General features: G+C 48.1%; 1 protein-coding gene and 1 long non-coding RNA gene across 4 annotated transcripts in view; one reads left to right on the top strand and one right to left on the bottom strand.

Annotated features, from left to right (window-relative positions):
* The window catches only part of NR6A1 (nuclear receptor subfamily 6 group A member 1), a 72,448-nt gene that overhangs the window by 20,447 nt on the left and 29,139 nt on the right, over nucleotides 1-22,862 (top strand). The gene's annotated exons all lie outside the window — the stretch shown is intronic.
* LOC140685209 (uncharacterized) lies at nucleotides 9,136-10,115 on the bottom strand. Its single transcript, XR_012058489.1, has 2 exons — nucleotides 9,935-10,115; nucleotides 9,136-9,808 (listed from the first exon to the last, which is right to left on the bottom strand). It is a non-coding gene; the product is annotated as an uncharacterized lncRNA (long non-coding RNA).

The following is a 22,862-nucleotide window of genomic DNA, read 5'->3' as shown; positions in this document are numbered from 1 at the left end:
CTGCCCTGAAGACATCACTGAGCTGAGCAGGTTTCTGAAAGTTTTCAGTGGAAGCAATTAAAGACTGTCACCAGGAAAATAATGTTCTCTGAGGTAAACCAGTGAAGGTTCAGCAGTTCTGTCCTGTCTCGTAACATCTTTACCTGCACAACTGAGCCAGTCAGAGCACAGCAACCCTGCCCTGGGTTTGGGAATGGGTCTGGCTTCACAGCAGGGAAGCACAACCTTGGCAGTGGGTGTTAGCAGGGAAAAATGGTTTGAGTCTTCAGAAACTCAAGGCACCACCTTGTCTTTCACAAGCATATGAAAGAGTGGAAAGCTTTTTTGACCTGTTGGGATGTGATTTTGCAAGAAAATTAGACACTCATGCTTGAAAAATGCTAGGCTAAGACTCAGCAAGTTATTTCAACTGAAAAGTAAATTATTTTGGTTATGATTTTTTCCCCAAATATTTTAAAATAAGGCATTTATGAATGTGCTACTCTGAATGGTCTTCCAATCTGACATCCAGCTTGAGTAATATGATGCCTTGTGGTTTTTTAGGTGCTTCACCAAACTGTTTCTGAGCTATCAAAATGGTGAAATAGATGTATTTTTTCAGTGAGCAGACAAGAGGGATGGGCTTGGGGGGAGCTCCATTTATGAACTGTTTATACCTGGACTGGAACAAAATTACCTCAGCCCAGGATGTCTCAGTAATGGCGTTGTCATCTCCTTTCACAGAACGTCAGAAATTGTCTTTGTTGGGAAAGAACTACTTTGTTTGTCTGGGACCACTACTGAATTACAGCTGTTGGCTGTAATCAATAAAGCAGTTCTGACTCTTAAAATAAAATCAAACCAGTGGCTAATGGATGTTTGGAGAATGATTCAAGGAGGAGAAGCTTGCATATTTCCTGCTAATCATCTCCTGTCTTCCAGACATTTTTCAGCACACACAGACTTCTGGAGACAGACTTCTGTGCGTTCAGTCACCAGGAATGCATTTTTCTTTTCATGAATTTGCACAGCTTCCCTGTGAACTTTTATCTCCCGTCTTTTAAGATAACATTTGTTGCCATGAAGATGGTTGGCTGTGTTAGATCCATCACTTTTAATGGAGAGGAATCTCAGGTGTCCTCCTGATGGATTCTTGCAGTTGCACTACAGCCGGGCACATCTAACGCTGGGTAAGCAGCTTTGTGAGATATAAATAACATTGTCTTTTCTGCTGTATTAAACATGCTCACAGGTCTTCAGCACTGAGGACTGTGCTGCTCCACACCCAGGATGTGTTGCATTTATTGTGGTAGTGAATTTAGGATAAGTGCTTCTTCAGAAGGTCCTGTGCTGACTGCTCTTCTTGGCTGGCAGCTTTGTGTCTGTGAAGATAAAAAGATTTCCCACTAGCTGTGAATTCAGGCATAGTTCCTGTGCCTGTCTGGGGAAGCAGAGAGATGATCCTAACTGCAGATGATTCTGGTACCAAGATTGTTTTCTGCCTTTTAGCTATTTAGAAATTGCTGGCAGCATCATCAGACTGATTTCACAAAAATCAGTTCCCCTGTTGTAGAGAATTGCCTTGTTGTGCTGAGGTTGGAAGGAGCTGCACTTGCTGGTCTTTGACAGGGCAGGGAGGGCAGGAAGCACCACTGGCTCTCCTGCTGGTCCCACGAGTCCAGCTGAGGTTTCCTTGTCATGATTTCTGGGTGGATAATGTAGCTGGATAATACCAGAGAGCCCATTGGGTGGGCTCACCCCAGCAGGATGCCTGCCCCTGGATGAGTTTCACAGCAATCACTTTATTTTCCCCATGTGAGGTACTGAATTCATGCCCAGAACCTACACTTGTAATGGCAAAGTATGGTTCAAAGTAATTGAGAGAGAAATCTGAGGTCTGTTTTGTTGAGATGGCTTCTTGTGACTTCAGACCAGGGACATGACCCCCATGGAACTGCTGCCATGTGTCCCTGTGCACACAATGATCATACACAACACTATAAAAGTACAGATTTTTAAAAAATATGCTAATTGGGACTTCTATATTTGATTCCCTGTTTGGAATATTAGCAATTCCATGTGGATAAAGCTCAGGTTATCTGCTTGGGAAGCAGTATGGATGGAGAGGGATCAAATGGAGGATTTGCTTTTCATAATCATAATGTCTCCTCGTGATTCGTTGATAACCATCCCTTTGAAGATAATTAGTTCCTGGTTTTCATCTTTATAGTCCAGCAGTTGTCATCTGATAGACTTCAAGACTTGAAGTTCTTCTCAAAAGAAATACCTGTACAATCTCACTTTTTGGCTCAGTTTTGGTGGTGTGGCACCTCCGGGTCAGTTTTATGCTGCCACCTTGTAAGACTCCATTTCATGATACACTCACTGCTATAAAGATTTTACTTCCAGTAACCGCATAGAACTGAAGCAAAGAAAATGACATGATGATGACATTGTAATGAGCAGGAAAATGAATCCTTACATGGCTTTCTCCCCATTCTTCTCACAAAGGTTATGAGATTTCTTATCTCTTGCCAACATCTGGCTTAGCTGGAAGCTGTTATTCTTTCCCTTAGGAGTGTCCTCCTTGAGCTGAGCGGGTGCCACACAGAAATGCCCCGATCTCACTGAACCTCTGCAAGATCCTGCTCCCATCTTCTGGCCGTGGTCATTCCCTGTCAGCTCCAGCAGGTACCACAAGGCCTGATGGACGTGCTCCGAGCTGACAGGGAAACATCACAGCCTAAGCACGGTCCCATCCACCCCACGGATGGATTTCCACTGGGTTTCCTTGCTCCTTTTTCCCATTCTCACACCAAAATCATTCAGCCTTTTTTACACATGGTCTGAACGTGCAGTGTTGGCTTCAGAGCTTCAGCTGTGTTTCTGTGAGACTTTCCTCCCACCGTGTGTGGCTCAGCCAGAGCAGCACATCTTGAACTGCTCCTTCAGGTGTTAACATTTAAAATAGAAGTGTCTTCAAAGACTTGTAGAACAACTAACTGTGATTTGGGGGTAAAAAAAGAGGCAGTCTCTTCTATCTGGTTACCAGGCAAATATTCCGTTGGAAGAAAGACTTCCTCCCCCGTCTCTTATATATTTAATTTCTTTGCTTTTGCGTGCTCTTAAATATTGGATGGATGTGGATATGACCCCCAGGTGGGCAGGACTCTGTCATTCTTCTCTGAATTATACATTTAGCCTATTTAAATGCAGCCATCATGTGAAACAAAAAGGAGAAAATGTACTTATGTTCATTTAGAAGAATGATCTTTGGATAACGTCACCAAATATTGCAGGGTTTTATCTTGCCTATAAAATAAATTGGTCCCAGTGTGCTGTGAGATGCACATAAAAGTTTGAATATGAAAGTAGTATAAAATTCAGATGAGTTGGTAGAACTGGCTTTAGAATTTTGGAAAAATTGAACAGATTTCCTAAGATTGATGTATGAGGGAGGGAGGGATGTATTTGAGAGATTTTAATTTGTGAATCTCAACCTATTGGCATATTTTCTTTTCTGGTGCCCTTTCTCCTGACGCCTGAGAGTGTGACATTTTGTTCTGGGGTGTGATGAGAGCACAAGTGTTCCAGATGTGCTCTGTACCCCAGCACGATAAAGCCACAGAGACTGATGATGATGGTACTGCTCAAATTTGGTTGGTGGTCTTTGGATTGCGAGTTCTGCAATCACTTCAAGATTTTTATAGTTTTTCTTTTACACTGAACTCATTGGTGTTTAGAAAATGGTTTCTAATACTTTAAGATGCACCTTCTTGTCTTCCCTCCCGCCCGTACTTACACCACCAACGGCAGGGTTTGCATGGTCTCTGTTCTAGTAATTGATTTCTACCGGAACAATTAAGAGCTGTGAGAGGAGAGGAAATTTGGCTAAAATGTTCCAAATGGAAATCTGCTTTTATGTGGTTTCAGAATGACGACCCAGCAAGCATAGGTGGATGTACTGTAAAGTGTCAGGATTCAGCCAGCCCCATCCTTATCCTCAGTAAACAGGCGGGGTTGGGAGGGATGTCTGGATCTGGGCAATCCACAGCAACTCTCCTCCCAGGGCACCACAAAGCACTTACAGCTACAAACAAAACAGCCTCACTCAAATATTTCAATACTTCCTTCTTTTCCAAAGCAGACTGCAGAAATATTGCATCCACACACTGGTTACTGAAGGCAAAAAATGAATTAAATAGGGCAAACAAAGCTGGAGCTAAGCTATTATGTATTTCAGACTGCTTAGTATTTGGCATGTGGACCAAATGCTTTAGATTATAAGGCATAAGCCTTTCAGAACCTTAAGTTATTTTAAAATTAAATGGATGACAGGCACAGGTCTGCTGCATGGATTTGATTTTCTTTGTGTCTTAGCAGAAGTAGTAAGCAATGTCTCTAAGTATCTAATAAAGCTATTTTCTGCTATTACAGAAAGGTTTGCTATGAGAAACAGAACTGAGAAAGATCACATTTTCAATAAAACAAATTGAACAGATTCTCAGAAATCTAGGTCACAGTAACAGATGACCTATACATGGTCCTAGTTTTTGATGCAACTGTCTAATCTGCTCTGAGAGTACTAGCCAGACATCATTCCTAATTGACCTTGATATTCAGTGAACAGAAAGAAAGCTAAAGCCACATGATATTTAAATCTTTAGCAGAAAATAATATATGGCAAACTTGAATGTATTCTGTTTTGTAACTAGGACCTTTTTAATGTGAACCTTGTCTGCAAACGTGTTGATCATCTTAATAGTCTGAATTTGAGGCTCTACCTAAAGAGATAAATCTGAGTAAGAAGAGCCATTAATCACAGGCAGTTGCAGGGCAGGGTTTTCTGTCCGTGCACAACCACCCTCTGTAGTGTGGCTGCCCTGGTGGGCTCCCCCAGCCTCCCCAGGGAGCAGCAGTGGTCTCAGAGAGGTGAGAGCTCTCTCCTTGCTCGCACTGGGGGGCTCAGCTCCAGCACGAGCCCCCGGGGTACCAGCCCTGCTGATGTAAATGGAGCTGCTGCCACTCCAGGGCACTGGCGTGCGTGCAGCTGGAAATGTAAGTAAATATGGGAGACTGGGAATTGCAGTGCCTGGTGAAACCCTGGCCACTTCTGCTCATAGACCAGATGAATCCTTTTTGTTCATGACACCAGACTCAGGATGTAGCACTATTTACAGAGGCACTTGCACATGGGAACAGAAGGATGGATGTGTGCTCTAATGGTCAAGTAATGTGTGCTTAAAGCTTGGAAAAAATGAAGTAGGAAAGCCTTGAATACTCATATGACAAGGTATTTTCCAAGAGGACTATAAACTGATGTGGTTACCAAATTGAGCATCTGTAAATGTATTGATAGAATTTTGGGGATTGATGGCTTTCTGGACTCGCTGTGTTCCAATGTGCCCGCCCTGCATCAGCAGTGCCTGTGCCACTGCTGGGCTCACCCTGCCTGGGCTGGAGCCACCCCAGAGCACACAGCCCTGTCCCCTGCGTGCTGGGGCAGCTCTGAGCTGAGACAGTGCCCGTGAGGGGACACCTTAATGCTCCACATGCTGCCCATGTACACAGCTGGGCATCCCATCCCACACAGCCTGGCCTTTCCCAGGGAAGCACGGCTTAACGGCAGCGTGGTGCTGCAAACCCAAATTGAGCGGGATCCCAAAGCTGAATCCACATTCCCAGCCTTCCTGCAATATTCATTCCCACACAATTAACTGCTAATGCAGGAGGGTTCCTGGGTTTGAGATGCAGCACTCAGAAATGTGCAGTTTTACCCAGGTCAGTGCTGGCTGTGGGGTTCATTTCTTTGTGTTGTGGTGCAGGGCAGCTGCAGATGGTTTGAGCTACTCTCAGGCAGTGCAGGGAGGGCAGGAATGACTGAAGTCTGTTTGAAAAGGTGATGTCATCCATCTGTATGTCCATGGTGTTTCTTAAGGAAACACATGCTTCCACATTATCCTTATATCAAAACGCCCAATTGTTATCTTTTGAGTTCTTAACATTTGAAACTGTTGAGCACTGTTAATCAACACTGTGGGTCTGAAACGATTACATCTGCTGGCTATTATTAAGATAAAATGAAATTCTTAGGATTCCACATTTTTTGTTAAGTTGCCAAGTGTATTGTGAGATCTCAGCATACCTGACACATTTTTATTGGCAACCAACCCTGTAATGCAATACCATCTATTAATGGCTGGATTATGTACGCGCTGGTCTTCTGCATCTGCTGCAACTTCCAAGGCTGTTAGTGGTTGTGACAGTGCTTCAGGCTTTATAAGCTTTCCCTTGGAATAGTTGTAACTGGACTTCTGAGAACTGACTTTGGAATTATCTGTTATTTCTATGTGCAGTTTAAATAAACCCTGACCACATGAGAAGAGCCATCAGCATCCTTTTCTTGTGTGCCTGATGGGATTATTGCCATGTCCAGGCTGAGTCTGCGGATGTTGTTGGGGGTGGGTTATGCCCAGACATTCCCCTTATGGCTGTTTTGATTAAGCTGAAGTGCTTCTTGCCTACCTGTAATGGTCTGGTTTGCATTCAGAACTATGTGCTTAACAGGTACTCAAAATCTTATGACCTAATTGCAAGGACTGAATTTAACTTTTCATCACTTTTTTTTTTTTTTAGACAGCACTTCCAAGGGGTAGATTTTAACATTAGCATCTGGATGAATATTAAGTATTAGCAGTCTTACAGGGAAGATAAAAGGTTGCTGCATTTTAAGAATACCATGGAATTTCATGTAAAAGTGTGTTGTAGATAGAGCAATAAATATCCTGAACATTTATTAAAAATAATATTTTTTGTTCAAAGGCCTATTTTGGGTAGGTCCTTCTGGGTTTGTCAGTACCAGCAAGAAAAAAAAAATCAAAATAGGTGATAAGAATTGGGCTAGATTACAATCAAGCTAAATTGTACTGAGAAGTAATACACCCAAGCCATTGTACTCTATAAGGAAGAGAATTCAAGGAAGTTATATAATTACTTAGACAAAACTAACTCCTGTGAAAACTATTTACATTCAAATTTATATTTTTTAATGTTCTGAAATAGCAGCTGAAAATTCTATTAGCTGCCCCCTCACATGTACAAGCGCTTGTCAGTCGTACAAGAAGCACCTTTTTTCGAAGTGTGTTCTTTTAGCCATCCAGCCTTTTTTTGCCCTTCTTTGCTCAAAGGACCAGCGGAAGCAAGTCCATCATCTGCCTCATGGGCTGGTGCAGAGCCTTAGCACTGCTCTTCCCAGGTGTCTCCCTGGAAGATGGACCTTCCTTACTTTTCTCCCCTTTTCCTAAGCTCACCAGGATTGTGTTGATAAAAACACGCTTAACGGCAGCAAACAGCCCAACGTTTGTTTCTGCATTTCAGGATGCATGGCATGGCTGCAGCTCGTACCAAACACACACACTTCCCAACTGCAATACACAACTCTCACTTTCATTGTTTTTCCTGGGTGAAGAAGAGCCAAGTCATCTCACTTGCAGCAAGGCTCACACCTAGAGACGCCCTCACACTGTGTGCCTGGCAGAATGTTAACACTCCAAAAGCCTGCTGCACCGGGTATTTCATCTGGCTCTAAGGTGCTAGGGGAGGTAAGATTTATGGAAAAATACAGAAAGAAAGGAGGACCAGCCCCAAGCCTCCTGCTCTTTGGACGAGGACTGCCCCGAGCCCGGCGCGCGGCCGCGGCGCCGCGCACAGCGAGGGGCTGGCTTCTCAGCTAATAAAACCCACTGGTTGGTTTTCTAATCTCGATAATTTCTGCTCATTGGCTCCAATCAGCAGATTAAAGCCCAGTCTCCGAGCAGTTCTCATTTTAACTCCAGACTGGGGGGAAAGTAGGGGAAATGGGAGGTACCAGACATTGAACGGTTTGGTTTTTCTTATTTATTTTTGCCAAGTTGACACAACTGAACAATGTTCTCCACAGCTGGTACTGGAGCTGCATGGAGTAAATCTACTGGACCTTTTAAGATGAAAAAAGTGCCCAGCCACATCCCCTTACAGCCAGTGCTAAACCAAGTCCATTAGAACACCACCCCATCTCAGGCCGGACATCAGCTGCCTCGGTAACAAATCTCTGCTTTTATAAACACTTTGAGTTTTTTTTGTTCTCAAATTCTAATTCTCCCCCATGCCCCCCCCCCCAAATTAAAATCTCCAGCCAGATCATGCTTCTGCCTTCCAGACCCAGGGCAGCCGAAAAGTAACCATATGGACTTCATGATTTTATGTACTGCGACAATAAAGCTTTTATGACATTCTAGGTGGTTAAAAATGGCAGTCAGGAGCTCTTAAACATGGCACAGGCATGTTGCTGTTCTGAACCGACAGACCTGCCAACAGTGCATCAAAAGCTGTAATTTCCTGTGCAGTGAAGCCCCTATCTCTGCTGCCTCCAGCTTTGTGTCCCAGGGCTTGTGCCTGTGTGCTAACAAATCTCTATTGTCCAGCGGGGCGAATAGTGGCTGGGACCAAAGAATTGCTGTCTGGTTTCTATTCAAATCCAGGTAGTCAGAGATATGAATGGAGTTTCTGGAACAGCCATGTGAATAACCTCTGCTCTGCGTGGAGCTGCAGGCGCTGCGCTGGCTGCCCTGCGCCGCGGCGAGCATGCCGCTTGGAAATACACTTTTGATGCTCCTCGTGGCTTTTAATACTTATTAACTTTTAAAATATGCTATCTTGCATTCCTGAACAAAACAAGGAGGGTAAATCGTCCCCTTCTCAACTTGCTAAACTTGTGGAAGAATTCTGCTTAGAGCTTTCATAATGGGTTGTTTTGGCTGAGGAAATGATAGGAAAAGTTTATGAAAATTATTTTCGTAGGAAATACCAGATATTTAGTGAACGCTGAACATCTTTTATCGTGCACAGAAGCCCAAGCACCACTGCAGAGGATTTTGGGGGAAAAGAAGTTATATTTCTTTTAGATATCGTATACACAGCCCATTGCAATCGTCACAGTAAATCACTGCAGATGGTTTGGGGGAGCAAATACATTGAATTTCTTTTAGATATTGTATTGAGTTCATTGCAATTGGCACAGCTAATCCCTGTCGACAGTATGGGAGCAAATATGTTAAATTTCTTTTAGAGCAAGTTACGATAAAAACGCCGCGTGTGATGAAGCAAGAATTGGTGGAATACCGCACATCGGGGCTCATTTTATTGCAGCTCTTGTATTTTTAATGATTTTGTTAATTAACATGAGGCTTATGGACTCGAGCCCCGCACGGCCACAGAACCACACCGCCGAGAGCGGGGCCGTCTCAGCCCTCTCCGAGCGCCACTGTCGCTAATCCGTCGCCGGTCGCGACACGGTCCGCGGGCGGGGCGGCCGAGCGCTCGCCCCCGCAGGTGCCACCGGGGCCAGACAAAAGCGGGACCGGGGGCATCCTCTCCCCGCCGGCCGTCCCCGCCCGGGGCTCGGCGGTGCCGGGCGCTGCCGCCGCGGGGCGGGGACGGCGTGTCTGGGGCTGCCCCCCTCCTTTGTGTCCCCGTCTGGCTCAGTTCCTCCCCGCCAGCCCTCGGGCGACACGCGTGTCTGGTTACCGACCCGGACCCGCGAGCAACTTCCAGCGCCGCGGAACCGCTCGACTTTCTCCTTCTTCTTTGGGGGAGGAGGGAATAAAGCGGGGCCGGGGGGGCAAGGGGGAGCTGCCGCCTGTTCCCCCCTCCCCGGTACCGGCGGGGAGCGGCTGCTCCAGCTGCGTTACATTAGCGGATATATATATATATATATACACACACATATATGAAAAAAAAAAAAAAAAAAGCGCTTCTGTTGGAGAACAAAGGAGCACGTGCAGAAATGAGACTGGAAAAATAAAATGTAAATAATAACAAAAAAAAAAAAACAACCGGCGGCAGGTCGGGGCGCAGCGCGACCCCCGCCCCCCAGGCGGCTCCCCCCGGCCCGCCGGGACTCGGATTAACGCCTTACCTGGCGGGGCGCTCCCGGGTTCGGCTCCGCGCTGGGCTCGCTGTCCCCAAAGTTGGCGGCGGTGCGGGCGGCCCGGCGGCTGCGGGCACGGAACCGGCGGTCCCGGCGCGGGCGGGCGGGGCGCGATCGGCGGCCGGACCCGCCGAGCCCCCGCGGCCGCCGCCGCCCGCGCCCCCGCCCCGCTTTTATAGCGCCCGCTGACGGGCGGCCGCGCGCGCCGTCACGTGCGCGCCGCCGCCGCGCCCATTGGCTGCGGCCGCGCGGGGCCGGGCGGCGATTGGGCCGCGCCCGCGGCCCGGAGGGGCCGTCCCGCCCCGGCGGCGGCCGCGGGGCCGCGCTTGTTTGGGTGCCGGGCGGGCCCGGCCCGCACCTGCCCCGGGGCCCGCCGCGCCCCGTCCCCCACCGGCTCCGCGGGGCCCGGCCCGCCGCCGGGCTGCCACCCGGCCCCGCCGGACGGTGGCCGGGCCTGCTCCGCCGGCCCCCCAGCCCCCGCCCCGGTTATCCCCGGGCGTTCTGGGCCACTGGGAAACTGGGTCACGGGCAGAGCCGGGCGGCAGCGCGAGGCCGCTGCGGGATCGCGCTCCGGGGCGCCGGAGAGCGGCCGCAGCGCCTTGAGGAGCGCCGTGGGCTCCGGGAAGGGCTCGGGCTCGTCCCCTCGAGCGGCGGGGCAGCCCCTCCGGTCCCTTCGGGCTGCCCCGAACCACGGGCAGCACCGCGGAGATTTCCACTCGTGTTGGTTTAGGGCAGCCCCTCCGGTCCCTTCGGCCTGCCCTGAACCACGGGCAGCACCGGCGAGATTTCCACTCGTGTTGGTTTCCTCTCCATTCTTCAGCACGCTGAGAACAACCGCTGCCGTTCCTATGGCAGGACAGAATAAAGCACTTTAAAGCACGTTCTCAATGAGACCACCTGATGATGAATGAACTGCACTACCTTGCTAGTTTCAGTGGTTTGACACTGACAAAACTCAGAGCTGCTCCCGCCGCCGGTCTGCATCCCTTCCCTGTGCTAGGACAGTGAAAGCAGGCACTGGGGTGTCTCTGGAGGTTCACTAATATGCACCAACTTTGTTTCTGCAAAGTGTTTTCAGAGGGAACCCAGTGCTGAGCAGTGGGGAAAAATCAATGTCTGTGCTGTATTTTCTCTTCTCATTCTCTTCCAGGTTTCTTAGCCTTTTTTTCCTCTGTTTTTTTTTTTTTTTTTTTTTTTTCAGTCAATGACGTTTTCTCTGAGTACATTTTGAGAGGGGAGTCCAAAGCCCTGGACACCCTCCTTGGAGGGAGTTTGGGCTGGGTGACTCCTGGGCTCCCTTCTGACCGAGGAGCCTTGTCCTGCAGGACAGGTTCTCATTCTCTGACACTGCACGGCTGTTCTCTCTCTGTCTGTTGCTGCTGCTAAAATGCCTTCAGTAACCACAGCAGGAACCACTGCTGGTTCTGGTTCCTGTGCTCTGGAGCTCTGGCAGCCCCAGCACCCTGGGACAGGGCACCGGGGAGCTGCAGGTGAGGGATGAAGGGAAGGAGCCACAGTGGCAATGCAGCTCCTGCCCTTTGCTGGTCCAGTTTGTTGAGTTTTTCAGCTGTCATTAGCAGGGACACGGAGCAGTGGGAAGGGTGGGTCAGAGGGCCCTTGTGGGCATTCTTGACACGGATTTCTGTAGAATTCCCCCTCAAGGCCTGGATGAATGCATAAATGGAAAATCAAAACAGAATGAGGAAACAAATGACAGTTACATGGAACTCATCCAAAAGGAAGCAATTTGGAAAGAAAAAGGGAAAAAAAAAAAAGCTTGACATGCTGCTTTAATGTTGACCCAGGCTTGTATCACTGTCACGCAGCTGCTATTGATGTGGATGAAGAGGTTCCCACCTCCCTGGCATGAGTGTGAAGGAGATAACTCCTATCTGCTGTCCATTCTGCCCACAATCACCGTTTAGTAACTTCTCCAGCTCCCAGACACTTCCTATCTGACTCCTCTTTTGAGAATTGTCTTTCATTTCTTGAGTCCTTTAGTTACACTCCTGAAACATAGTTGGTGCAGTCGTTAAAATATGTATTTTGGTGCTTGCTGAGGTAAGAGTGGGCTTCTGATTGAAAAACACATGGTATCTTTGATCATATTTATGAAAAATAAAAATTAATCCATAAGTTTGTTTTTGAGGGCAATACGGGCTTTACAAGGTTACTGAACAGCTATGGAACCAATTTTAAGATTAGCAGAAATGCTGTAGAAGTCCTCAAATATGAAATGTTAGGGTTTGGAAAAGGGAACAAGGTTTTGGCACAGTGTATAAGCACAACCACATGCCAATCTCCAGGTGCCTTCTTCTGTCCTCACATCAGAGGTGATCTTCAAATGTTTGAGTCACTTGAATATTTTCAGGCTCGTCCTAATTATTTTGCTCTCATTCTCAAAACACTCAGTCCTGCTCAGCAGGATGAACATGGCTAAATTAGAACCGTGTTTCACTAAGCCCATGGAAAACATCGTTTCCCATTGGGAAGGGAACTGCTGGCACAGCCGTGGAGAACAAGTTCCCCAGGCAAGGGCACTGCAGCCGAGGCCGCTGCGCCGTGGCTGCTCCTCCACGCCGAGCTGGGCCCTGCAGGACCCTGTCAGTGCTGATGGGGCTGGGGGCAGGAGGTGGGGGCTGACCCAGTTTTCAGCCTTTCAGCCATTTTACAGTGCTGTCATCAACTTTGTGTTGCATTTTGCTGCTTAAAATTTACCCAAGTCAAAATGAAAAAGCGATGAAGATCCATTGAGGCATTGATCTCTAAAGGACAGGCAATGCTGGTGCTCCCTTGTGTTTCCCCCAATTATTCTTGAGTCTTTCTGGCAGTTCTCATCCTGGAGAAAGGCTGTGACAAGACAGGGAAGGGGGGAAGGAAGACTTCCCATGAGTTTGGTCAGATCCAATGTGCTGATCCAGACAGACCCAGGGCAGATGGGTCTCATTTCTCTTCATACTGCAAAGACCAGCAACTGAAGAAGGGGGCCTTAAAGGATATATGTCTTTTTTCTCTCCTGTGTCATCTTTATTGAGAAATAAAGAGAAATCTGAACCTCTCCTCTTTCACCACCCCAGTGTGCAGCACTGTGTTGGTCAGACCAGCTAAGTTATCTCCGTATTTCTGTTCTCTTCCTTTCCTTTGGAGATTGAGATGTGCCTATTGTCAAGTTCATTCAGGCAAGACTATAAGGAAATTATTTAAGAAAATAGTTTAGAAAAAGTTAATTTGGTTCAAGGAGGGATTAAGTGAGGAAATTGTTTCTTTACATCCTTCTGCTAAGAAGTAAGCAAGGGAAGAGATTGAAAATAAACCTTGTTGAGTCCATTTTTGGAGTTATTTTGTATGTGCTCTGTCCTTTTGGTAGCTGTCATTGCTTAAATCCATCTAACTTGATGAGGAAGGAAAGAGATTCAGCTTGAGAGCAAATTCAAAGTGAAAAGATTTGGCCAGTGACATGATGAAAGGGGTAAGTGTAGGTAGAATGGGATTAGACAGAAGTATTCTTGGTATTGAACACATGGCTCAGAGGCCTTTACTCTTGGCAGCCTTATTTGAAGCCAAATTTTTGCATGAAAAAGGAACGATAAAATTAATTTTAAAAATCAGTGTAAAACTGAGTGAGGTAGAAATTGTTTGATGGAATTGATAGGCATTTCTGAGGCCTCACTGCAGAGCATCAGGAGCAGCATCAGGGAGCAGCTGTGGCAGGAGGGACGCGGGGATTTGGAGGGGCTGCAGCTCTGCTCAGGACATTCCCCTGACACAGCCCTGGGCTGCTGCATTGCTGCTCCCCTGTGCATGTCCTGCCTTGGAAACCTCAGCCTAAAAGAGTGGCTGTGAAAGTGGAGCTCCTGGGCCTTCCGAAGTACTGCGTTTATGACTGAGAGCATGTGTGCTCTGTGCACCACAGGACGGTGGTTGGCACCGCGGTGTGGCACGGTCACGCTCTGCTGGGCAAAGCCACTTGTCCTCACCACGCCGAGAGCGAGGGAGCAGCTCGAATTCCCTCACTGGGGAAGCAAACACAAGGGGGAAATTAAGGCACAAGATCAAAACTGAGTAACAAGTCAGCAGAAGAGCCAGAAACGGGGTCTGCTAACTCTGAGCATTATTTGTGTGTTAGGGTTTGCTGCCAGTATTAACAACAAAAGAATTGGCTCGGTTTCCCCACTCGGGCTATGAAATATGCATGCCTGTGTTCCTGCAATCAGGGGAGCGCTGTCCTCCGAGGAGGAGCGCTGCAGGTTAGCTCTGACAGGGTCCCTGTGGCTGGCTGCTTCTCGGTGCCTGTCACCTTCTGTAGTCATCAAGTGGATAAAGAATTTTTGTCATGCTGCTTCATGAATGAAGCCTGTGCTCCTAAAAAGCATAAGAATTAGCTCTGAAGTGTGCATTAGCACAAAGCCAAGGATGTTGAAAATCATAAAACTAAAATACACATGCACTCCATTTTCCCTTTCCCTTATCCTGACTCTGAGTGGGGATGGAGTCTGGGTTTAGTTTGTCACGGTTTTTTTCACCCTGGCTGCCGCTAAAATGCTTGAGACTCTGGAGAGCTACCAGCCCTTTGCTTTTAGCATCATTCAAAAATCTTCCATTTAGAGACCATTCTGATATCTTGGTGGTTTTTTTTCTTCACGTCTTTTTTTAACTACTAAGGAAATTTGCATGAAAATGGAATCATTGTTTCTGAAGAGTTCCATCTGCTCCTGCTGCTTATTCTGGAGCTGAAGTCATAATCCTCCGTTTGTGAAATTTCCCATTGAAGAGATTTTTTGGCTTGTTATAGTTTCAGCACAAAATTTCAGAACAGAGGAAATAAAGATGCTTCACCTAGGAAAAAAAATTAAAAATAAAAAGCCTGGAGATGACATCAGAACTGCCAGTATATCTGCAGTCAATACACTGTAATTCCATAGGGACTGAGGGAGTAGGAAATAGGACAGTACATGAGGGGTGTGGGGCTTGGGGTGGGAAAATGCATTTCCTCACAGCATCAGAGCTTTGGCTGGGACTAATGAAGGAGTTGTAATCTTCTGGGTGGCTCAATAAATAGGATTCCTTTTGGTGGAAGTGAAAGGGCAGGAATGGTTCAGGGCAACAGGAGTGCTCAGACCAGCCAGAAACGAGCAAAGTCTCTTTAAAAGAGCTTTGACCAGAATGGAAGTGCCAGGATTCATTCTCCCAGGGAGGATCCATAGGATGGATATTCACGTAGCCGCTCTCACAGCCCTGTAGCTACTTCCGAGGAATATTCTATGAACGAGAACAGGATTTTTGTTGTTGCTCTAATCCCTTCTCTTCCCGTGTTTGCTTACACTCGTGTGCAGCACCGTGCTTGTGTGTGCCTGCGTGCGAAGGCTGGCACGTCCCGTGGGAGCGGCGGGAGGATGCCACCCGTGGGCTGTTAGTGCCACGCGTGGGCTGGCAGTGCCACCCATGGGCTGGCAGTGCCACCCGTGCCGCCCGCACCCAAATCTGCGGCAGTCTGGGTCAGGGCGAGCGGGCCGGGCCGGGCTGGGCTGGGCTGGCAGGGATTGCTGCGGTCTGCGGCTGCCAGAGATATTCCAGCAGAACGTACTAACCCTTCATAGGAATTGACTCCTGGAGATGTCAGTCCACGGCTCTGTCTGCAGCTCAAGCAGAGCCATTAGCAGCTATTGAACTTTATATACAAATGAGAGGTATAATTTACCTCTTTAGGGACAAAGGATGGCTGATACCAACACACCAGCTTCGAGTGCAGCCATGCTCTGTGAGCTCCACAGGAAATACACTTAGCTAAACACAGTTGTAATTACATGCAGCCTCCAACCTCTGTTTTCCTGCTGTTCTGTACCACAGTAGTGCTCAAGTACCAGGGATTTAGGAAAGCCTGGCTATCTACACCTCATCCCAATCAGTCTTGCTCCCTTGTTGCCAGCTGCTTTATCTCCTCTGTCTTCTCTCTTATCTGTCCCTGGCCTTCAGAGCCTTTTAAAGAGGTAATTCCTCTGGTCAGGTAAAGCTTGGTCTCTTGTGGGGCGAGGGATTGCTCAGCTGTTCCCTGGGGCCAGGTTTGGCCAGGAGAGCCCCTCCTGCTCTGCCTGAAGGTCAGCTTTTCATCCAGGGACTCCCATGGAATCCGCAGTCCTGCCACCAAACCCCTCTGTGCTGGTCTCTGCCTTCCAGAGGCTTGTCTGGAGCTGGAGGGAAGGACCTGGGGAGGGCACCAAGCTCCTGGCGCAAGGCACAGCTCTTGCACTGACAGCCACAGCCCCTGACATTCTGAAAATATATTAGTTGGACACAGACTGCAATAGTAGATATTGGCAGAAGATAATGGACTGGGTTCTGTTGGATATTGAATGCTTTCAGAGGAGAAGCTGGTGCTGGGCTTCTCAGGATAAAGAAATACTGGCAAATTTATATCTACATACTGTTCTGAGAAGTGTAGGATCTTCAACTGGAAAGCCTATGCTAAAGTTTGTTATCACTTTTCACACCTTCAGTTTTGAGGAAGGGTCCCTTTCACTTATCTGACAACCACAGGAAAACAGGCACTTTTCAGATCTGTCAGGTCAGTTTACCTTTGTTTTGTGCTGCAGGTGAGGCTGTGTCTCAGGCTGGTCTGGGGCTTTGCTGTCTGGCTGCAGAGCTGCCCACAGAACCGTGTGTGAGCTGCAGTAGCATGGACACATCCTTCCAAACATAGCTGTTTGTGTTACTGTGGCATACAGCTCCTTTGTCTTTTCTCTCTAAATTAATTTCATGCTTTATTTCTGTGTGCAGAAATGCAGAGACTCACATGTATGACCCGATCACAAATTCTGCACAGCTACAGCAAAGTTCCAAATGAGACTAGAAATTACATGTAGCTCTGTGATTTAATTTTCTCTGACATATTGAGTCTATGTTTTAGCCTACAGAACTCCACAGCTGTGCCCTAATTCTCTTTTCCTTGTGATCTCAACATCGCTGCCTTTTAAGGCAGTGCTATTCTTGGATCTCAGCAGGACACCATGTTAGACTGTCACCCTGCTCGCTGCATTGCCAGTGCAGAAAGCAGCTTCTCCTGGACTTGCAGGGAATACATGCAAGCAAACTTAGGAGCAATTTAGTGGGTGGATGAGACTAGATCAGGGTGCTTTATATCCTACAAGATAGCGTGTATTGAGGTGAGGGTGTACGGCTTCCTCTGTGACTGCTGTCTCAGGGCATAAGGAAAATGTTTATGTTTGGTTACAAATAACAAGCAATACTGTAATCAGTCTTTGGCAAGACTCACACAGGAAAAGCTGGGTGTCTCTTGCTTTAAAGAAGAGGGTCGCTGCCCTGTAGGTATTTATGTTCTGTTTTCCTAAGTGACATTCATATTTGCAGAACTCATAAGTTCCTGATTTACCCAAATACTGAGTGTGTATAACCCCGGTGTGGCCCTTGTCTAACATCTTCCATTTGCCCCTGCAGACGTAGTTCAAGTGTACTTCGCTAAATCCAGTGCAGGAACTCGCTCAGTGTGATTTGGGCTGTTCTGACACACAGTGTGGCACCCCATGGTGAGATCTGTGGCTCTGAGCATCCAGGGTGTCTCCTGTGAGTAGTGGGGGCTGTTTTCAGGAGTACATGTGCTGCAAAGTCATCACAACACAGCACAAAGAGCCCCGTAGTTTTGCTGATAAGATGCCTGGTGGTGAACACAGGGAGTTTTCTATTTGCCTTGTTTCCAAGACATATGATAAAAACCCTAATGCAGATTTTAATTTTTAACTCCTAAAAAAAACGTGTGGGATTATCTTGGGTGAGCAACTCGAACGTATCATGCCATTGGAATGTCAAAAATTTAATGCAGAAATCCAGGCGCTGTTGTTGGGGCAGAACACTTTAATTTCAAATCCGAATCTTACACGTTTCCTCTCAAACCCTCTCACATTTCTTGTGGCACCTCGTGTTGTGGAGGATCCCTGGGGCTGAACCCGCTGTGCTGTGCTGTGCTGTGCTGTGCTGGGGAGGATTTATGGCCGTGGTCGGCAGGAGCAGCTCAGCCTGTCTGTCTGTCTGTCTGTCCTGCACACAGCCGTGCTGGGAGTGGGGCTGCAGCCGCTGCTCGGCCCCAAGCAGGAGAACCTGTTTGGTTTATCCGAGCTGCCCTTGCCCAGCCCAGCAGGCCGTGGTGGGTTCTGGAGCTGCGGTGGAGCCGTGGCGAGGCCGGTTCCTGCAGAGAGCAGCTCAGGACAGGTTTAATGAGGGGAAATCAACCCCCCTAATTCGGGGCCGCGTCCCCGGGCGGTCACGGGGAGAGGTGGATTCCTCCAGCAGGCAATTCATGGGCATCTGTTAGGGACAGTGTGGGTCTGCTCCGAGCACGAGGTTCCTGCACGAGGAATTAAGGCCCCAACTTCTGCTGGCAGCTGCTCCAGACCGGCTGGAGGAGATGCTGCTCTGGGCCAGGACAGAGGAGCTTGCAGCTTCTTCACACACAAGATACCAAATCTGGGAGCCTCTATGGCCCTGGCTCCAGGTCTGGTGTCTGTTGCTTTTGGTCCCCTAAATCCTCACTGTTTCAGTGTTCCTGTGGGCATGACCCACTCCTGCTGTTGGATGAGCTGTGGAAATCCATCTCTGAAAAACCTTTCCATGGCTCTGCTCAAGCACAGCACCGTCTCACACTCCTGCTTTTCCAGCAGACTGCTCTGGCCGTGCAGCCACGGGTCCCTTCTCTGTTCAGATGCCTTAATGAGGCCGAGGTTTGTGGTCAGGGCTGCTGACAGGAAAGTGGAAAAATGAGCATAGGAAAGTGTTGTGGGAAGAGCTTTCCACAGCATTCGTGGGATTTAATGTCCTGAGGACACAGTCAGAAGAATTCAAAGGAATAAAATCTCTATGACAAATCATAGAATTGTTGCATTGCATTTAATGTATTTTAATTGACTCTGGTTTTGTCCCCCGTCGGTTTTATAGTGCTGTCATCTGGAAGACAAAGTGTAGAGCTGTGCTTTCCCAGCAGAGCTGTGCCTGTGTCTGCACTGGTTGGATCTAGAAGGCCAGACTTGGTGTGAGCTGGATAATTACCCTGTAAATGAACCAGAGCAAATGTAGGTTTGAGGAATCTCTGGAAATGTGAGTAAAATATTGACTAGATACCAATTAAGTGAACACGAGGCTGGATCATGTGGAAAATAGCATGTAAAGATGTAGTTAGACTGTATAGTGAGACATACATACGTCGGGATCAACTTGATACCCAAAAAATTAGTTCCACCATGTGGAAAAGTTCTTGACTCCAAAGCAGACACTTGGCACAGAGCAGATCCTCTGCTGCTTCAGCTGGGGAAGTAGCTGGTAATTAGAGGCTCATCTGTGAATCACCACAAAAGAAAATGAGGGCACAGTTTTTGAATGGGCTTGATGAAAACAGAGGGATATTGGGATTAGAGACTCATGGTTTCTTCTCTGGGTTTGAAGAAGAGTGTGATTTGTCATGGGTTGCATTGTTGGTGCACCCTGCCTGATCCTTTTCCTGTCTGCAATTTGTCTGGAGGTTGTTTGGGTTCTCTTGTGCAGGATGAGCACTTTTCTCAGTGTCTTCTGCTTTCCTCCCCGTTTGTGAAATTGAGGGAAACTCCTCAGTACACAGAAAACCCCATTTATCTTTGAGCAGCTTCCTTATGTAGAACAGTTCTATGACTATAGAAATGTCATCCTGAAAATGTGCTGCAGTCCTGGGGGCTCGTGTTATGAGCAGCCAGTTGTAGCTGTTACCACTGTGCCGTAGCTTTCCTCCTCAAGTACATTATCGTATTACCACAGATTTAAATATTTGATTTACAAAATGTCACTGCCTGGTACTCCAGCAGTATCATATAAGACACATCACAATAGATACAGAGTGTAAAGATTGTTTTAAATGGCTTTAATACAGACAGAGGTCAGAAAAGGCAAGATAACAGCAGAAGAGGCTATGTCAAAAAGTAATTAGAGCAGGACAAATGGATTGTGCAGGCATGTCGAAGGCTGTTATTTCTGTAGGCAGTGAGTAGGAAAGGTGTTAATGTAATGTGACAGATCTGGAGCAAAAATGAGGGTGCAGGGAAAACAAATAGGAGCTGACCAATGGAATGGTTTAAATTATGAGGTTTGCTTTAACATAATTTGATTACACATGAAAGAAATGTTTAGTGTAGTTTCTTTGAAAACCTAATTGTCTTAAATACTGCATGTTCAATTCAGTCTTTACACCCAAAGCAGCATCCCCTGTGCTGGGGCAGCCTCGCTCCCTGTCAGGAATAGGCATGGGAATACTTTGCCCTGTGTGGCTTCACAAATGAGAGGAGGATGGAAGATTTTTTTTTTCCCCTAGTGTTTGTCTAATAAAATTGGCTCTTTGCAGTCACGTACATCTTAATTTGGAACCTCGTGCTAAGTGGGGTGGGTGGTATCTGGGCCTGGGAGATGCTGGTACAGGTGATGCATAAATTATCCAGTTTATCAGAAGGAAAACATGAGGGTCAGGTTTAGCAGGAGGAAGACAGGGAGGTAACATATTTTTTTTTCTGGATTCAGCTCTTGCCCCATTCAGAATTGGAACCAATATTGGTAGGAGGGGGGAGCAGTGCAGAAATGCCCCAGATTTCCAGTCTGCTCCAGAGGTCTGAACAGGATACAAAGAACTTCCCCAGCACCATTCTGCTCTGCAGTGCTGATCTGAAATCACACAACCTGCTGGACACACAAAGATTTGACCTTGCAGCCAGGACAACCTGTGTGGCTCATGGGGACATTTTCCTCACATTTACAACAGCAGAAACTTAAACTGATGAAAGCATGTTTCTAGAGGATCCCCTCTGCAGCTTTGAGCTGGGCAGCGAAAGGGGATGCAGAGCTCTTGACCGATTTTGGGCCTTATCCCCCTCAAACAGGGCCAGCTGTGCCACTGTGCCACTCTCCTGCGCTGGTTGCCTCTCCTTGATGCTTTGAGGCCCTCTAGAAAGGAAATTGAATTTACACAAGGATTTTTTGAGCATGGGGATTTCTCCTGTGCTGTTATCCTCAATTGTCCTTGCCTTTCTAATAAATATATTTTCAATAGATTTTGACATTTCACAATTTGATTTAAGCTTGAATTCATCTTAATAAGTAATTGTTGTTTTTAGATGGTTGTAGATGGTAAATCACTCAGTCTCCAAGCTGAGGTGTTGGCAGGAGATTCTTACAGAAGCTGGGAGTTCAGGTGATGTGGTTTTTTCAGTGGAATATGCTGGTTTCTGCATGGATGTATTCTTGGCTGGTTACATGGGTACAAAGGGGAAGTCTGAGGGTTTCTCAGGGTACACCAGATAATTCCTCCATAATTTTGTTCCCGTTTTTGTAAATTTTGGAAGGACACTTAAAGTCAGCTTTCCCTTTCGTTGTAAAAAAAAAAAAAAAAAAAAAAAAATAGGATTGCAAACTTCAACAAGTTAAATTAAATACTTAAAGATGAATGGGAGGTGCTGCGGGGCTGCTCGGGGCTGCCGGGGCCGAGGGAACCGAAGCTGCGGCCGAACCGGGCCCGCACCGGTGCCGTGCTCGCTCCGTGCTGGGCAGAGCCGGGTGGGACTCGGGGGTGTCCCGGGAGGGGCTGGGCTGGGACCGCTCCGGGTGTGTGCCCGGCCCTCTGTGGGGGCCGGTCCCGTTCCCGGTGTGCCGTTCCCGGTGTGCCGTCCCCATTCCCCTTCCCGGTGTCCCGTTCCTGGTGTGCAGTCATGTTCCCGGTGTCTTGTCCCGTTCCCGGTGTCCCATTCCCAGTGTGCCGTTCCCTTTCCCGGCGTGCCGTTCCCGGTGTCCCGTTCCCGCTGTCCCGCCCCCGTTCCCGTTCCCGCTGTCCCGCTCCCGGTGTGCCGTTCCCGCTGTCCCGTTCCCGGTGTCCCGCCCCCGTTCCCGTTCCCGCTGTCCCGTTCCCGCTGTCCCGTTCCCGCTGTCCCGTTCCCGGTCTGCCGTCCTCGTTCCCGTTCCCAGTGTCCCGTTCCCGTCCCCGTTTCCGTTCCCGGTGTCCCGCCCCCGTTCCCGTTCCCGCTGTCCCGTTCCCGGTGTGCCGTTCCCGTTCCCGCTGTGCCGTTCCCGCTGTGCCGTTCCCGGTGTGCCGTTCCCGGTGTCCCGCTCCCGCCGTGCCGCTCCCGGTGCGCCGTTCCCGCTCCCGCCGTGCCGCCCGCCGCTCCCCGGTCGGGTGCTGCCCTCTCCCGTCCGGCGCCGGAGACATGGGGCAGCCAGCACCTCCCCAAACAGGACCTTCCCAACACCTAATGTTCCAGAGAAGCTCCTAAGCTGCTGCAGTCCCAACAATGTGTTGGCTGCAGTTGTAATGCTGAAGGTTTTTTCATCTTTGTTTTGCCATCTGACCTGAAACTTGAGGAAATGTCTTCACTGTTTGTTTGTTTTTCCCTGGCCATGCAAAAAAATTGCTGCTCACCTCCAAGCTGAAATTTGTAAATACTGTTCAGAACTATAATAACTACAGTTATAATATCAAACTTGGTTTGTTTTTGCTATTATTAGAAACACCAGCAACTGCAGCAGGCTGGTGTATCTGTGTGATTGCAGTTTGTCTAAGTCTGGCATAAAGTCATCTTTTGGCTTTCCAGTTTATCACTTTAATGCACAGAATTTTTTCCCACCTCTTCAAATCTGGGAGATACTCTCTGCCTCCTGGCCTACAGGCCTCTCCTCTGTTCCCACATCCTGCTGAGCATCACCCTCTGCCTGGTTTGGATGAAGAGGGTTGGGCTGGTTTGTGTCTGTGCTGGCTGATGGGTGCACTGGTTCTGCAGGCAGGACACACTGGGACAAAGCCCCAGTGCTGCATCTGCTGTGGGCTCTGGATATCGACCCCTGGGCGAAGCAGCTGCCCTCAGGAGGGGGTGCAGGGGTCAGTCCTTGCCCTGGGCCCGCTGCTGCT

Source organism: Taeniopygia guttata, chromosome 17 (genome assembly GCF_048771995.1).
Source record: "Taeniopygia guttata chromosome 17, bTaeGut7.mat, whole genome shotgun sequence".
Lineage (NCBI taxonomy): Eukaryota > Metazoa > Chordata > Aves > Passeriformes > Estrildidae > Taeniopygia > Taeniopygia guttata.
This window is presented reverse-complemented; position numbering and strand designations above follow the sequence as displayed.